Here is an 18365-nt window from a genome sequence, read left to right as displayed (position 1 = left end):
AATGTTGATAAAGATCATCTACCAAATACTAATGTCTGTCCACGTTCTCTCTGATCATAGAATATGTAGTTTGCATCAAGTGCGCATATCCTGAAGAGCATATAACTTGACTTGGAGTCAGTGAAATAACTAGATTATTTATATTATTAATATTAAATTGTAAGTATACTGAAATCCCTCCTGCTGTACCTCATACCAGTTATACATACAACACAAACATATTTTTATATTGTCACCAGAGATTTTGTTATATTTAATCCCCTTGAAGGTATTCAGATTTGAGAAATACTACTCTTTAGCGCATGAAAGAATGTTGGACTTCATTTAATTAACTGTAGCCATTGATTCCACTCCTGACACAAATACAAAGATCATGGACTGAGAAAAAGATGCCAGCGTGTTGCTGATTAAAAGTTAGGGTCACGTAGCTTTATCAGATCATAGATTCTGTCCCCTCTCTAGGCGAAAACCTCTGCTGTAGCAGGGCTGTCTGTGCTGACATGGGAGTGGGGTGCTCCCAGACCTCTGCCATGAACTCCAAAGGACTGTGTGGTCCACATGTCTATTTGAATTGATCCTGCTTAATTCCCCACATCAACCTTTTGTTTCCATCAAGTGGATTTCCGTAGTATATCTCTCATGCTATGCTTCTTCTTAACTTCCCTGGCTTTTCACATCACTTTCCTTTGTAAAATGCACGGTGAAACTAATTAGTAAATGCATTTAATATAACGTATTTATTTAAAAATTTTTATTGACACCATACCCATCTCTCTGCCTAAACAGTTATTGTAGCTATAAGGAGTTGGATGATCTGTTCATTTTCCAAAGGTTTTTAAGAATTTTTTATATTCCGGAGTACCCATGGCATCAAGAAATATATTAGATGTAATCCTTACTGTTTTGTTTTTACAGTATGAATAAGATATCAGTACTTTTTTCCTGATTCTTGACAATATTAGTGTGTTTTATGATATGATAAGATGGTAGTTTGTCTTTTTTTCCCCAGTTAGAGGTCATTTCCAATCAATGCTACTACTGACTCAAACTATACTGAAAATATCAGAAAGCACAGTACTTAACTATGCATTTTGTTCATCTAAATAATGGATTTAATATTTTGCCTTTATGAGAATCAATTAGTTATTATTAGAAAGGGTATTGAATATAATGAGAAATGCAATATAGCTATGATATGGGAGTTCTTGAGTTTAGCATATGTATGAGCATAATTTATACAATTTCAGTTCAATCTGTAATGTGAAATTGGTAACAGGACCTGACATAACTGAAGCTTGATGCAAGAGTGACTTTCTTATTCCATGTCTCAGCTATCACAATTTTAATGCTAAATGGTTTGTCATTTTTTATTAACTAGATATTTTTTCTCGATGACAAACTTAAGGAATAGTCTAGAATTTTATAAATAGTTGCAAATGTCATGTAAATTTTTGGTCACACATAAAGTAGCAATTTTCTTTTTCACTTGGGTTGAATTTACTTTTAAGTATTTGAGTCACATACATAAATGTAAGCCATAAATATTATTCAACACATGCTTCAGCGTTTCCTTTTTCTCTTTTCCTGATGTTTCATTAGTGACATTTTTTTTTTTTTAAAGATTTTATTTATTTATTTGACAGAGAGAGATCACAAGTAGGCAGAGAGGCAGGCAGAGAGAGAGGAAGGGAAGCAGGCTCCCCGCTGAGCAGAGAGCCCGACGCGGGACTCGATCCCAGGACCCTGAGATCATGACCTGAGCCGAAGGCAGCGGCTTAACTCACTGAGCCACCCAGGTGCCCCTCATTAGTGACATTTTTTAAAATCAAATTTAACTAATCCTTGGTTCAGTCTCCAAACAGGAAATGGGTTCAGTGAGCAGGGATCCAAATGACAAAAGAACTGCTCACTTAGAGGATGCTTTAAAATACTTTGGTCATTGAAAAAAAGTGCAAGCCTCCGGATTTTTCTGACCTTAATGCTCTGATTTTTCAGTTTGGATTTAACTGTGAATGAAAACCTTTGAAAAGCCAAATAATCCATCAATATTATATTTGCTAGAGCCTGAGCTTCATACAACATCAAAGTATTTTTATGGCTTTGATATTTTTTCCTCCCTTAATTATGTTAGCCCTAGATATATTGCACATAATACTTTGTTCCTGGCTTGCTCTTATTAGCAGTTAACACTTCATGTAGAACATAGCTAGAATTCCTAACAGCAGTTACTCAACCTTTTTGGCTGATAAATATGGTAGTGCTTAATTTAGGGCAAAAAGAAAACATATTTTCAAATCAACATGTAAATTGAAGATTATCTGTTCATATCATATGTATATGTGATAAGCAGATATAGGTGTACAAATTAGCGCTTCATATAATAAGATCCTTTAACGTTAAAAATAAAAATCAAAATAACGTAAAAATTTGGTTTAGGGAAAAACAAGCTAAATTGACAAAAATCAAAGGCACCTAGGATCACAGCATTCAGAAAAGGTCTTTTTAAGATGTAAACACGGATATTTCATTACCCTGCTGAACCACCTCTGATGGCTTCTATATGCATTTAGAACAAAATCCAAACCCTTAAACTTTGCATATAAGAACTTCAAATGACAGGGTTCTGCCCTCCAGAAGATTATGGTCAAGTTTGGGACATAGGCATTAAATAAATACTCTTAAGTATGTAGTTATAAACTGCGTTTAGTGGAACAAAGAGGAATGAAAAGGGACTTCAAGAGAGGTTAACTTGAGGACCTGAAACTAGATTGGTGGGCCAAGGGAAATCTGAGTTAAGTTTGGGAGAAGAATCCTAAGAAGAGCATTCCGAAGGAATGAAGCGTTTGTGTAAGAGCCTGAGAAAGGAAAGATCTTGATGAGCTGAAGAAAGTTCTTGATGTTGGATTATCCAAAATGAGTGCTATAATGTAGTAAAAAACACTCAGTTTTATTAGTCAGAGATCATTCTTTATGTATCTCAGCACTTCCTCTGTGCATTTTACAGTGTTTGATATATAAGATTTAATGAGTAAGTACATATACAAGTTTAATGGTGACAAAAACTAAAAGGGGGGAAGGGTAATAGTAGTTACCTCACATGATTGTGAATCATAAATAAGATTTCTAATAGAAGGCCCTGATCTCAGAGCCTGGAACATAGAAGTGTTTGATAAATGCTTGCCTAAAAGAATTGAATTTCCTACCTTGTTCTTGAACTATTCCAAATAAGTATTACATGAAATGTTGGAAGACCTGGGTGCTTAGGTGGCTCAGTCAGTTAAGCATCTGCTTTTAGCTTAAGTCATGATCTCAGGGTCCTGGGATGGAGCCCCACACAGTGCTCTCTGCTCAGTGGGGACCTGCTTCTCCCTCTGTTCTCTCTCACTCTCTTTCTCTCTCAAATAAATAAATAAAATCTTTAGAAATGTTGTAAGACAAATTTTACAACTTTTAAGTGAAGCGATCGTTATGTATTACCGAAAATTCTTATTAATTACTTAAGCTGGATGCTATCAATGTATTTTCCTCTCTGGTTCCTACGTGGTTGGCAGAAGTAAAATCTTTTCCTTTAGCATATGAACACAAACAGACTTTTGGATGGTTGGTAGACAGTGCATCATCAATAATGGTTTTGGGATAGATGATGACTTCAAAGCTTGTATTTCCCTTCAGAGTATCAAAATATGTGGCATTTTTAGTGGCAAAAATATATATAAGCTTAGTTTTAAATACAATTCTGAAGTTCTCTCTACTTGCTCATCTTGGTTCTCCTCTTGAAGACTAAAGCTAATAATACCCAAATCCAAATGTGGCCGCCCTTCACTGAATGGCCAATACTCAAAAAGTGAGTTTTGATTGGAAAAGGAATTTGAGCTTTATTCAGGATGCTGGCCACCTGCTGAGAAAGCAGATTTTTGTCCAAGAGCCAAATCTGAGGTTTCTGTCTGAACTAAGGATTTTTTTTTTAGGGGTTTCCTGTAGTTAATCTGTAAAGGGAGTGAAGTAATCTGTAATATTTCTTGACCATTTGCAGACTCGCTGGTGCCAGCTACAGACGTTAATCTCAGTGCTTGAAGGTTGTGCAAAGGGGTCTGGTTCCTTAGTGCTCAGGCGTTGTGCAAGGAGTATGGTTCCTGTTTTGTGACTCACAAGAGTACTCTGTTCGTCCTAAGAAAGAATGCATGATTATAGATAAAGGAAGGTTAGTTAATCAATCATGTGACTAAGGGCATTTGCTAAAGTTTAAAGAGTAGTAGGTTAGCGGGAAGAGACCACGCAGTTTCACCAACAGCCTTACATGTGGACATGAAATCTTTGCCTTCTGATTACTGAAGTAGGATCTCTATACTTCAAATCAGACAATTTGCTATTTCCTTGTTTCTAAATAAAACTATGAAAATCCATGTTGTTGAAAGAAAATCTATTTCAAAATTATTATTCTCAGTGTTTCAATCTCTCACCAAATGGTAAGCAAAATACCCAGAAAGATACATTGATTTTTCTTAGCCACCAATAGAATTCATTACCCAAATATGGTAGAACATTGTCAATCATTTGGATTATTAAAAAAATGAAGCATTGATCCCTATAAATAAAATAAAAAAATGTTCCATGGTTTCTATAGTCATATTGTAATAGATTTGTATATCTTTATTTCCTTAAATATGGTTAAGTTCAGTCCCTTCAACAGATGATACCATTCATGGTTAGGTAAGTTTAATGTCCTCTGTTGCTTCAGTTTGAACTTGAAACCCCAAACAAGCATCTTGCAAATGACTGCTTTTGATCTGTTGATCACAAAAACCGAGCAAGGTAGTCTGGATGGCTCAATGTGAATTCATTATTACTCTTATTCAGAAAATGACATGAAGACTGACTGGGTAAGACACAATAGAATCATTTTCATGTATTAGCTACAGAGAAGTGTTCTTATTATATTATCACTTTTACATGAAAATATGAAAAGAAAAATGTTCAAAATAATAAAAAGTAAAAATAGAATAAGCAAAAGCATCCTTCCATTTTTATCCTGAGCGCAGATTTTCTTCTTGGGCAGAGAACAATCAGTTCTGGATAATGGATTATGGGCTAAAATGATGACCATTTTTGGGCCTGTTCCATTAAACCTCCACCTGAATAGGGAGGATATCAAGGACTTAGAGGAGACAGACCACAAGATAGAAAGCCTGGATCCTTAAGTAGCTACACGGATCAACCATTCCTCCCCATCCCACCCCAGCTCACCCTTCGTACCAATCTATAATGAACGGTGGGTGGCAAATAACCTTTGTTGCCTATCGCCACTGATATTTTGGGGTTGTTTGTTATTACATTTATCCTACCCTGAGCAGTCCCAAACCCAATTTTGTATAGAGAATACTATTACTGAATTTAATCAGAGTCCATGAGTATGAGAGCTTCTAGGTCATGGGTTCTAGATAAATTAAATAACGGTGTGATCTTCAAAATACTATAGAAAGATTAATCATTCCACAAAGCTACTAGGGACAAGTTTAATGGAATTGCATACAAAGTATTAAAACTTTACTTATTCTGTGTAATGGAAGATCTGTTTACAGGTGTTCTAAAACAGTAAAATTCTTGGTATGCAGAAGGAATGCTACTTCCCACCGCTATACTGACCTTTCATAGTACATACACTTCACAAACTCAATACTCCGGAAATGTTGTATGGGGCGTGGGAGATGTTAATCCTACAGGGAACTAGTAACTGGCAGAAAAAGCTCAAACCCAAAATACTTGGGTAAGAAAGGCAGAGAGCAGCAGCCCCGCACAGCTTTCATCAGCAACCTGAAGCATATGGGAGCAAAGCATTTCCTGGAATTTAATACTCGCTACATTGAGAGTGAATTTTAAGCAAGAGCAAAAGCAAAGATTGTACCCTGATCGAAGAACCGAACATCATTCCTCAGATGAGACCTCTAGAAAACTAGGAATTAAACACACACAGGAGAGAATCCAAACTGGGACAAATCTCTCTTCTAAGATACATAGGTTAAAGGGTTGCACCACTTCCTCAGAAAGTCAGAAAGAGGTGACAGAACCTGTATGCATGACTTACACTATTTTGTACACAGTGAGGTAGAACATATTCTCTTTAATAAGTGAAGCTTCAGCCATTTCCAGTAGGTTGTTTTAGTGTTCACCTTATGTTCTGAACTTAGGGCTCTCCCTTGCTTTCAGTATTAAAAGTACTCAAAAAAGGCCAAACCAGGCAATACTTACGGAATTCTATATTTACAAAGGTTCTTTCTGCCAGTGTGCAGAGTTAGTCTCTGGATGGCCACTTACACAGCTCTTGTCAAACAAACCTATCTAAACCCAATTATCATCTACTGCTTCCATTCTCAGAACTATAGGACCTGAGGCACATGTTCAGCAAAACATGACCAAGACACAAAAGGGACACCTGCAAAGACAAATAGGGACCCATCCAGAGCAGTTAAAGAATACATTTTAAGTCACTGCTATTATTAACCCCCAACATTTATGTAGCCCCTTGAAAGGGACTTCATGTTGGCACTGTGACAGTCATTCATGAAACATGGAAATTCCAATTGGAAGAGCATCATCTATGCCTTTTTTCTTTTGGTCTCCTTGCAAGCTAGTAAAGTATAAGGAGACAGAGGATGTTTGACGAATTCCTTCAGAATGCATCTGCTAGGCCGCACTAGAAATGTCTAATCTATGGTTTTGCCCAAACTGTACTTAGATTTGCCTGTTTGGAGTAAGAATGAGTAACACGAACTCAGCAGGGACACTTTGCATAGCCTTATATCTGCCCATTTTACTGGGTACAGTTCAGAAAAGAGAAGTATTCTTTAAGTAACTTTGGTCTCTAAATATCAAAGGAAAGCATAGGCCTTTCCCCACAGGAATATGACCAAAGACTGTGGCCTGTCATTCAATATCCACTGTGAAACCTGAAGTTTTGTAAGACCAAACTCAAAGAAAAGAATGAAAAAGGGAACAAAATGGTGGTAGGGGGAAGCAAGCAGTAGCAAGACCATGCAGCCCATTGGGGCCATTCTAGACCCATAACTTCCCAAGGAGAGGCTCTATGTACATGAATGAGTAATGAATCTATTTACAAAGAAATGAAAATTCAATAAACCAACTTATTTTGGTTCTGTTTTGCTTAATTTTGTTGTTATCAGCATGATAAGAATACCTTGGGTCATTGAATTTTTTTCCATTTGAAACAATTCATTGACTGAATTGGCTAGTCATTTATAATGTTGGGTTGATACAAAATGGGATGATTGAAACATCTTCAGAATAATTTCCCCCATGAGATGGAGCGATGATGATACACTTGCATATGGTAGTTTCCACAACTATTTATTGAGTTATTGCTAACCCAGAATGCAGGCTGTATAAACAGTGCATCAAAACAATTATCAAAGGTGAAGAAAAGATGGTCCCTTGTTCATTTGGTCTGTATTGTATTGTATTGTAACCAACAAACTGTTGGTTTACAGTTAGTTTTTCATTTAGTTTTTATCTGTTCACCACTCCTCACCACTTACCTAAAAAGAAAACTGGACAGAAAAAATAAAACTTCATGTCTTGTGTCATTGCATGAATCTGGTCCTTTAATAAAATAAGGTACATTTTTCTGTAGGTTCCTCTGGAATGTTTATTTACAGTTGAAAATTGTTACCTGTGACAGACTTCTTTGTCAGGTACCCTGGCTCTTACTTCACCCAGAATATTATTTGAACTATTCAGAGCACACTCCGTTTGGGCAAAGCTGGACTAGCTCTCTAAGACATCTTCCTTTGCCTGACCACCCTCCCCTCACTTCCAGCACTAATATACAGTTCATTGGGCTTGGCCATGACCTTCTAAAAACTTTGCAGTTGAATTGGATGAAACATGCCTGATGTTAAGCAAAGATGTGACTATAATACTTCTGAACATTAAAAATATTGCCTTCCATATTGATAATAAATACTCACTGTTGATACTCATGACTGACTAACATATCTAAAGTTTTCTATTTCTATTATTATACAGCAAATATTCCTGAAATGTTTGAATGACACTTCTTAAAATTCGTTCACACAAATAACAAAGTACTAAAAATCACAGAAATAAAAAGAGCAACATGTCTACTTTTGTGCCTGAGAGATTAGAGCATCATAGTTCCCGAAGATGAGTTCTAGGTTTCTTGTTGATCTACTTTGGAATTTCAGATCTCTAGAACTTGTTCATAATATATTGAAAGGAAAAATAGGGGCGCCTGCCTGGATCATTCGGTAGAGCACGTGACTCATGATCTTGGGGTTTTAAGTTCAAGCCCCACGTTTGGTGTAGAGATTACTTAAAAAATAAAATCCTTGGGGTGCCTGAGTGGCTCAGTCATTAAGCATCTGCCTTCGGCTCAGGTTGTGGTCTCAGGGTATTGGGATTGAGCCCCACATCTGGATCTCTGCTTAGAGGAGAGCCTGCTTCCCCCTCTTTCTCTGCCTGCCTCTCTGCCTACTCGTGATCTCTCTCTCTGTCAAATAAATAAATTAAAATCTTTAAAAACAAAACATTTATTAACTTGGTCATTACCTAAGATAAGTTGCTTTTTATTTCTGTGTGATAGAGATAAACCTCAGCTTTGACTTAATTTGTTCCTAGGCCCCAATTATATGCATAGCCAATATAAGGCAACCCTTTATATCCAATAGTTTCAGTGTTGTAAATGGGAGTTTGATTCTGAGAAAATTTATTCTATGTCATAAAACACAAAAATCAATCATTAAAGGAAGTAAATGTGAATATATGAAGTCTATACTTTCTTAAGTATGTAAAATAAAATTATCTTAAAAAACAAGATTCAAATATTCCTTTAGAGGAGGTTGTGGGTTTTTTTTAATTGTTTTTTTCCCAAGAGCTGGACTAGTAAAGACTTCTTAAAATAAGATCAATAGAATCTGAACTGAAGAAACCATCTTCTCACCTGGTAAATCTCTCCATGGCAAACAGAAGCATTTTTCCTTTTTCAAGGACATTTGAACTACTTCCAAAATTTGTGTTATCTATCTCAAAAATTTTCACTGACAATTTTATGACCACGGAAGTCTTTAAATGTTAAATTATGGGGGGGGGGACAGTTTCCATGGTAATTCCTCTTCCTGAAGTATCTCCTGCTCTTCCACTTCAATAAGAGCTTTGTTGCTGAGCTTCTGAGAACTACCAACAAGCTCAGCTGCGCCATCATAACCCAGGATTAGCCAGGTAGTGTTGCCAGTGGAGTTAGCGAGCATGTGAAACCTCACCGAACCCAGTTCATAGCCAGTTGTCTATTTCAATTTTTGATCATTACCAGAGGGATCTGGTCAGTATAACAAAGTTATAAAATATATATGTCACAACTTATAAGCTAGAAGCTACCCACATTTCAGAGTATCTTATTATCAAATTGTTTTTTAGTTGCAAGTAGCATCTGGTTATATGACACAGGTGTGGTTTTTTTTGTTTTTTTTTTTTAAGATTTTATTTATTTATTTGACAGAGATCACAAGTAGGCAGAGAGAGAGGGAAGCAGGCTCCCCACTGAGCAGAGAACCCAATTCGGGGCTTGATCCCAAGACCCCAGGATCATGATCTGAGCCGAAAGCAGAGGCTTTAACCCACTGAGCCACCCAGGCGCCCCTGACACAGGTGTTTTAATGAATTCACCTTCCCAAACCTTTTAATCAGTCATTAATCAATTAATTATTTCATTAATTTTAAAACTTTTTTTTAAAATGTTTTATTTATTTATTTGACAGAGAGAGGGAGAGACACAGCAAGAGAGGGAACACAATGGGGCGCCTGGGTGGCTCAGTGGGTTAAAGCCTCTGCCTTCAGCTTAGGTCATGATCCCAGGGTCCTGGGATCGAGCCCCGAATCGGGTTCTCTGCTCAGCAGGGAGCCAGCTTCCTCCTCTCTCTCTGCCTGCTTCTCTGTGATCGCTGTCTGTCAAATAAATAAAATCTTTAAAAAAAAAAAAAAAAAGAGAGAGGGAACACAAGCGGGGGAAATGGGAGAGGGAGACACAGGCTTCCTGCCGAGCAGGAAGCCAGATGCGGAGCTCCATCGAGGTCCCTGGGATCATGACCTGAGCTGAAGGCAGCTGTTTAAGGACTGAGCCACCCAGGCACCCCAATTTTAAAAGTTTAAAAAAATATTTATTTATTTGAGAGAGAGGGTGCCCAAGCCAGGGGAGGGGCCCAGGGAGAGGGAGAAAGAGAATCCAAGTAGACTCCCCACTGAGCCGAGTCCAACGCAGGGCTTGATCCTGTGACCCTGAGTTCATGACCAGGATAAAAATCAAGAGTCCATTGCTTAACCAACTGAGCCACCCAGGCATCCCAAAACTTAATTTAGAACTGAAAAAAGAAGATAAAACACATCAAGCTAAACTCCTGCATGAGACAGGAGTCCCCAAAGGATGTTCACTGATTCTGTTAATGAATATGAGTATGTATTTCCTGAAGCAGGAAATAACATTTTGTATACCATTACCAACTAAACAACTGTGCTAGTCTAGCTTTTGACCTTATGGACTTATTCTACTGATTCAACATTAATCTTAATTTTGGCTTCTATTTTGAGAATTAAATTTTTGTGATGTTCAAACATGATATTAAGAAAATAACCATCTTTTCCTTTTTTACTATCAAATAAATGTTAAATTTTTATGAAATGGGTTTTCTAAATCTGCTAAAATGATCACACTTTTTTCTTCTTTGCCTATTTTTTAAAGTATTTTATTTGTTATTTGACAGAGAGAGAGACATCGAGAGAGGGAGCACAAGCAGCGGGAGTGGGAGAGGGAGAAGCAGGCTTCCTGCTGAGCAGGGAGCCCGATGTGGGGCTCGATCCCAGGACCCTGGGATCATGACCTGAGCCAAAGGCAGATGCTTAAGGACTGGGCCACCCAGGCACCCCTACTTTGCCTTATTTTTATGGTAAAATTATACAAATAGATTTCCAAATATTGAATCATCTATCTGTCAGAATAGTCTAGATTACGCTGTAGTAACAAACATTCTTTTATCTTCATGATTGAAAACAGGATTTCTCACTTGACGCTATTGACTTTTTGGGTTGGGCAATTCCTTGTTGTGGGGGGCTTTCCAGTGCATTGTATTTAGTGGCATCGCTGGCCTCTATCCACTAGATGCCAGTAACATGTACCCCATGTATGTTGTGGCAACTGAAAATGTTGCCACATGTTCTTTGGGGGCATATGTGTGGGGTCATTGACCCCAGCTGAGGGTTTTAAAACAGTGAAGTCTTGTTTCATTCACAATATATATCCATCAAAAATTAGTTGGAGGCTGTCCTTTAAAGCCTTCTCTCTGGGATGCAGGTCCCACCAACAGGATCTTCAATGGACACAGTGCTGGAGAGAAAAAAAAAGAGGTTGTACAAATTGGACACCAGTTCTTAAAACTTTTGTGTGGAATGATACATGACACTTCCACTCTCGTGAGTTTGGACAGAGAAAATCATGTGGGTCTTCAAAGGGAACTGGGAAATGTACCGTGTGCCCGAAAATAGGGAGCCAGTTACATTGCTAATCTGACATATTCACATGAGAATATTATTTTAGAAATTGCCTTGGAGTGTAAATTCTAACTCAGGCCTGTTTTCTCAGAAAGAGTATAAAAGCACACTTCATGTCTAGATTCCTCTCATTTTGTCTGTTTTGTTGTTCACACCTACAGACCTACAGCGTGATTGTATTTGGCCAATTTATTTTTTTTACTACTCTTTCACTCTATGTGAATTACTTCTTTTTTTTTTTTTCAGTTAACCATTTGTGCAATCCACAGTAGAATACCAATATTTCAATATTTGTGGGTTTGATTATTTAAACAATGTGTGTGAGCAATATAAAAAACCAACCATCAAAAAACTTCAGAAGGAAATCTAAATCTCTACTGAGTGGAATGACTTCATACTCAAGTTGACGGGCTGAGGGTGTAGGGTACCGTCCTTCCAACCCTCTTTAACTATAGCCCTCTTCCCACCCTTGTTTCTGGTCTGGGGCTACTTGCTTCTTCTCTTCTCCTTTAATGAACTTCTATAGTTGTGCCACTATAGTAAAGCTCACCTACTATTAAAAAGCACAGCTGTGGATAATTATATAAGGTGTTGTCCATATAAAATAGTGCTAATAACATAAACACATTGTATGGGGAAGGAGAACTTTTCCTTTTTCCCCTTCTAGATTCTTTAGCTGGTCTAATAATTAGATTGGTGTATATGACAGAGTCACAAGAGAAAAATGAATTTCATTTTGTATATACAGGAGCTCTAAAAACATGAGACTCATAGAAATGACCAAAACAGACAGCTTGTATACCTTTGAAACAAAAAAAAAAAACAATAAATTTGTGAAAAATTGACAAGGCAAAAAGAATTTGAGCTTGGGGTAGTAAATTAGTGAACAAGTAACAAGTTTAGCTTATACTGCCTTCTGGGCCCTAAATTCCCTTTCTCTGGTGATAAGGATGTCTTTTTTCCTCCTGGTACAGGGAAAGCACCTTTTACATGGGAGATTTATTTCCTGTTTTCAGGGGGACAAAAGAAGGTCAGAGCCTCTTCCTTATACTGCTGTTTCTTAAGTAACGTTAATTCAAAACAGTCAGTATACCAACATGGCATATTTTACGATGGCGTAGTCTGCTCTCCTTCAACTGTAATTGCATTTTCAAAATGTTTAAAGCCTGGAAACTGGAGATGTGAGGTAGACAAATATCATTTCTTAGGCGATCATTATGGAAAAGCTTTATGCACCATTCTCAGTGAATCCTTGTGTAATCCCAGGGATTTAATGCTATCACAATTTTATAAATAAGGAAGCCACCCAAAGTTACACAGTCAGTAAGAGAGAAAGTTTGCTTTCAAACTTAGCCTATATTTGTTCAACTTTCCCATATTTCTTCTCTAAAGTTTCTTACAGGGATTATGAAGAATCGGGGCTTATTCTTAAAGATGAATTTTACCCGAGAGAGTTTAGGATTACAATTTTTTTTTAATTATACTAATTGACAAATACTTATTCAGTTTGTGAGTTGGTAATATATGTTCACTGTGGAGTATTTAGAAAACACAGAATTATAGAATGTAGAAAAAAATTGAACAGAAATCTATCCGTGAAGAGAGAACCATTGTGAACATTCGGTGTACAACTGTATGCATGTTAAAAAAAGAAAATGAGGATGATTTTCATACTCTAAAATATAATTTTAATGACTATGTGATTTTCCACTTTAGGAATGTGCCATAATAATTTAACAGTCCTTATTTTTTTGCACGTTAAGATTGTTTCTGAAAGCTAGCTATCAAAATAATGCTGTAGTGATATCCTTGTATATAGTTTAATAACCAACCCTGACTGTTTTCTTAAGATAAACTTCCAGAAGAAAAGATATGTAATCTTAAGATTTTCACACATAATCCCCAAATATCTTATATTGTTAGCAATAGTGCCTGTTTCTCAGCAATTTCTCCAAAGTAAGAAAAATTCATTTATACCCTTTCAAACATTGCCAATTCAAAAAAAAACCCCAGAAAATAGTATTTTATCTTAATTTGTATATTTTTTATTAGTAGTAAGTTTCACTGGTTTTGTGGTCGGGAGGGGGGTGGCATCAGCTATTGTTATTTCATTTCCTTCTCTCTGAGTTGCTTTACCTGCCCTTTGCCCATTTTCCTAGTGTAGCAGACTCTTCTCAGAGGCCTCTACCATGAATTCTATTCAGGCCTGTTATTTTTTCCTAGCACACCATTTTTGCCTTCCAGTATAGCAGTGGATTAATATTTAGAAAATCATAGCTTTTTCTTGGGTTAGCTCACTAAACCCACTAAACTATAGATCACTAGAATATAATGCTAGGAGTCTGCATATTCGATTTGAATCCAAGCTTAAATACTGAGCTCTCTGTGGGACTTTAGGCAAGTCACTTTACTTCCTAAGGCTAATTTCTGTTTCTGTAGAACACGCATAATAATTTCTATCTTCTGATATTGGTATATATGTCACCTGGCATTTAATAAGTACTAAGAGTAAACTTAGTTATCATTTGTATTGTTGTTTGGTCTTAGTATTTATTATTAAATATGATGGCACTGAGCTCCAGGAAGGCAAAGTGATCTGTTAACTTACCTTCATCAGGGATCTTCTCTCACTTTTGTGTATTCTTTGTGCTTTGTTACTCCACTTTATATATATAGTGCCTAACCTCAAGGATGGGATTCTAATAAGATAAATAAATCATGGAGCAGGTGGTTTTTTTTTTTTTTTGAAGATTTAATTAATTTATTTATTTGTCAGAGAGAGAGAGAGTGCACCCACAAGCAGGCAGAGTGGCAGGCAGAGGCCGGGAGAGAAGCAGGCTCCCTGTAGTGCAAGGAGCCCAATTCAGGACTTGATCCCAGAACCCTGGGATCATGGCCTGAGCCAAAGGCAGCAGCTTAACCGACTGAGCCACCCGGGTGTCCCTGGAGCAGATGTTTTTAAAGGAGAGAGACATCATATCATGTCTCAAATAATATCAAGTAAGGCAGCCATTCTTGTGCCTGTGTGGATGGTTGATTCATATATATAGTTCTATACAGAAGCAGAGCTTCTGACTTTTAAGAGACAGAAGCACATGAAGAAATACCTGTTTGACAAATTTAGGGACCCAAAAAAAACATAAACAAAACATAAACAAACAAAACCCAGGATGTCAAGAATTAAGATTACCAGAAAGAAGCAAATGCACTTGATTTGTTTTACTGAATATGTGATATTATCCTAAATTATCTGTCTATCTTTTGATCACTTGGCAGCTCTATCTATCTAGAGATAGAAATGCAGCTGTATCTCCTTAGGTATTGTTCTGTGTTGGTAATTGGCAAATAGTTTGCGTGTCTGTTTTTGCCTCTCGTATGGGACCTACTTACGATTTTTCATTAAAAAAAAAAAAAGGATCTGCATATGACCACCATACCCATTTTTTGATGTTTGTAAAGGACCGTAGGCAGATTTTATGTGCTAACCAAAAAAGGCTACAAAGAGTCCTAGTAGAATATACAAAATGTTTGAAGGGTAATGAAGTCATGATGGCCGTCAATATCATTCATCTTCCATGGATTTTAAATCTTCACTGAGAGAGCATGTGCCAGTAGAGGAAATGATTGGCTATTTAGATAATTGAAGTCAAATTTAATGGATTCTGCTATTAACCAAAATTGAAAGATTTCTTCAGTTGTTTCCCTAAGATGAACAAAGAATAAATCAAATATATGTTTGTGAGACTTAGGTAGCTTAAATTAATGTTCCTCATAACCATTTTATCCTAGTTTTTTATTCCACCCATTCTGAAGGGGAGAATGTAGACAACTAAGGGATTTTTATCCTTCAGGAGTTTACAGTATAGTGAAAGTATTTTTTAAAGCAAAAGCAGACAAATGAATAAAATATTTAAAAACAAACTGTTATTGGTGTTAGGAAGCAAACCAACAAAGGGCTGAGATGGAGGATCGACAGGGAACCTACCCTAGATAGGATGCCAGGAAGAACTGAGGAAGGGTCACTGAGACTTCACACAAGACTACAGAGGCAGACAAACCACACCTTACACAGCCTCCTGGAAGGAAAGAGACGCGTTTACGTCAAACCTATCCCAACTGCGGTGGGAAGGTCTGGAAGAGCTTTAATCAGGGGAGTGAAATCGTATAAAGATACTTCAAAGAATACCATAATTATAATCAAACAGTAAGAGGAAACAAGACTTAAATGAGGTTATTAGTGGGAAGCTTTCCCCAAGGGAAAAGGGAATCCCTGAACAGGAAACTGTGAAGTATGGTGCTTTCCTAACTTCTTCCTGAACTGTGAAAGTCAGAACTGTATTATACATCGATGAGTCATAAGCATCAGACTGAATTATACTCAGAATTTTTTTTTTGAGAGTATAGATAGATGTCCATAATGCAAATAAAGAAATGTAGGAGAACACAGAGAAAGGGCAGTCAAGGGCAAAATAAAGGGAATTTGTGAAATTCTATACAGCTGGAGAGTGCCCCTCCCCCCCACAAAAAGCAAATAAAATGGAAATTGTGGATGAAGTAACTGAAAACTACAGGAAAAGTGAAAGTGCATTTTGACTGGGCTGGTAACAAAAGATGAAAAATTAGGAATCTGGAATAGGTAAAGTTATAGGAATACACTGCTGATAAACATCCACAGAGGAAACATTCTTCTTCAGTGGAAGGAAGGAAGGAAGGAAGGACGGAAGGAAGGATGGAAGGATAGAAAGATGGAAAGAAGAGAGAGGGAGAGAAAGACAATGCCATATGTATATTTCCATTACTATTTTGTGTCTAAATTGGGGGAGGGAAGGAAATACTCAGGTTCTTCTTTTAGTAAAGCATCATGATTTGATTCCATGAAGCATAAGTACACCTGATTTCATAGATTTCATGATGTTATTACTCTAAAGGTGACCACTGGAGCGCATAAGCTTATTTCAGGTTCCTCAGGGTGTATCAGTGTCTTGGGGTCACATGTAGGAGGATACAACTTCTGTGTTCTTAAATTAAGAAAAAACAAATAAGAGACAGAATGAAAAACTTAGTTATAACTATTTTTTAAGGAAGCAGAAAACAAAATTGATTGAGGCTTTCGGATTTCTTTTCAGTTTATTTTTTGTGTTTAAACTTTTATTATAGACAATTTCAAACACATGGAAAGTCAACAGAATAATATAATGAGTGCTATATAGCCATCACCCTGTTCCGTGAATTGTCAACATTCTGCTATTTTATCATCTATACCTCCATCCATTCACCACACCATCTTGATCACTATTGCTTTTTGTAATTTGAGAGTTTAAAATGTGTTTTTATGTTAATACAACGTTAATTCTTAATAATGGGCTGTTATTATATAGAGAGATATTATCCATTGTTATGCCCCCCCCCCCAAAATTGGTCCATGATTAAAGGAGCGAGACTGATATAAAGCGAAGGTCAAGCAAAGCTTTATTTTGCGCCAAGCATCAGGAATCAGACCGACCGGCCAGGGCCAAGCCTCTTACAGAGAGGGTGACCTTTCTCTGTTTCCCAGACTAGCTTTTAACAGCAAAGGCCATGCAGTTGAGCCTGGCCACGCACAGGTGGCCAATGAGATTGTAACACACAGAGAAAGCTACACAGTCATGCTAGGTGACGAATTGAATTACAATTTACCCTAGTAGACATTTGAACCAGCCTATCACCTTGGTCAGAATTGGTGCCCAAAAGGTGCCCAAAGGGTGGGGCCCATACTCCTTGGTAACTAGGGAGACAGTATGCATCCCCCCACTGATCGGATGTCTCCACCTGGCCTGACCCACCCTTGTATTTGAGCTTTGTTACCTGGAGCTGGTTTCCAGGACTTGTTTTTAAATAAATCCCCTGTGGGAAGGGGAGCAGGGACAGTTTAAGGGTTAAACAAAGTTATTGTTTTAACCTTGATGGAAGCCTCTAGCTAAATAGGTCCTTACATCCATCATTACTTTATTCGATGGATTTGGTAGCGATTGAGATAAAACAAAACAATCCTTTTCGTCTTGCTTGTGTTTTGTCCTGATTAAACTTGAAAATTAAATGGTCTGCATCTTTAGTAAGAGTCCTGGTCTGGGAAGGTTTGGGGATCAGGCTTCTAGACATGTGTTCTTCTACTAACTGGCCTTGTGACTTTAACTGCTCTGTGACAGTTTTCTCATGTTAACTTGAGCCGGCTAAATGTGGTATTCCCCAAAGGAGGCTCATATTTCCAGGTGGCTTATTCTTTTTACCAAAAAGTGCCCAATGTATTCTTTATCATCTATTTACTCAGCATCTGATCCGCTCTTCAAGGCACGGTTCAAGGTTTTCTTTTTTTTTTTTTTTTTAAAGATTTTATTTATTCATTTGACAGAGAGATCACAAGCAGGCAGAGAGGCAGGCAGAGAGAGAGGGGGAAGCAGGCTCCCTGCCGAGCAGAGAGCCCAATTCGGGGCTCGATCCCAGGACTCTGAGATCATGACCTGAGCCGAAGGCAGTGGCTTAACCCACTGAGCCACCCAGGCGCCCCGGTTCAAGGTTTTCATACCGTTATTAGATCCAATTCAATTTAATCCAACCAGTACTTAACTAATGGATTATATGTCAGGCACTGTTCTTGGCACTGAAGATACAAATGTGACCAAAACTGACTCATATCCTTAACTTATTATGCTTTCATTTGAGTGAAGCGTCACCTAATGGAAGGCGAGAAGGAGTAAAAGTGAGGTGGGATGCTCAAGAAGGGCCTCAGCTTAGAAGGTAAATTTGGAATCAAGATG

The 18365-nt window shown here is 37.5% G+C and overlaps 1 protein-coding gene and 1 long non-coding RNA gene across 4 annotated transcripts in view; both read left to right on the top strand.

Annotated features, from left to right (window-relative positions):
- MAGI2 (membrane associated guanylate kinase, WW and PDZ domain containing 2) overlaps nt 1–18365 on the top strand; it is a 1365890-nt gene that overhangs the window by 587815 nt on the left and 759710 nt on the right. The gene's annotated exons all lie outside the window — the stretch shown is intronic.
- Nucleotides 678–17258, top strand: LOC125080414 (uncharacterized). Its single transcript, XR_007121372.1, has 3 exons — nt 678–688; nt 4872–4880; nt 17131–17258. It is a non-coding gene; the product is annotated as an uncharacterized LOC125080414 (long non-coding RNA).

The sequence above is a fragment of the Lutra lutra genome, chromosome 11, assembly GCF_902655055.1.
Source record: "Lutra lutra chromosome 11, mLutLut1.2, whole genome shotgun sequence".
Taxonomy (NCBI): Eukaryota; Metazoa; Chordata; class Mammalia; order Carnivora; family Mustelidae; genus Lutra; species Lutra lutra.
The sequence above is the reverse complement of the archived record's forward strand: the minus strand, read 5'-3'. Positions and strand labels throughout refer to the sequence as shown.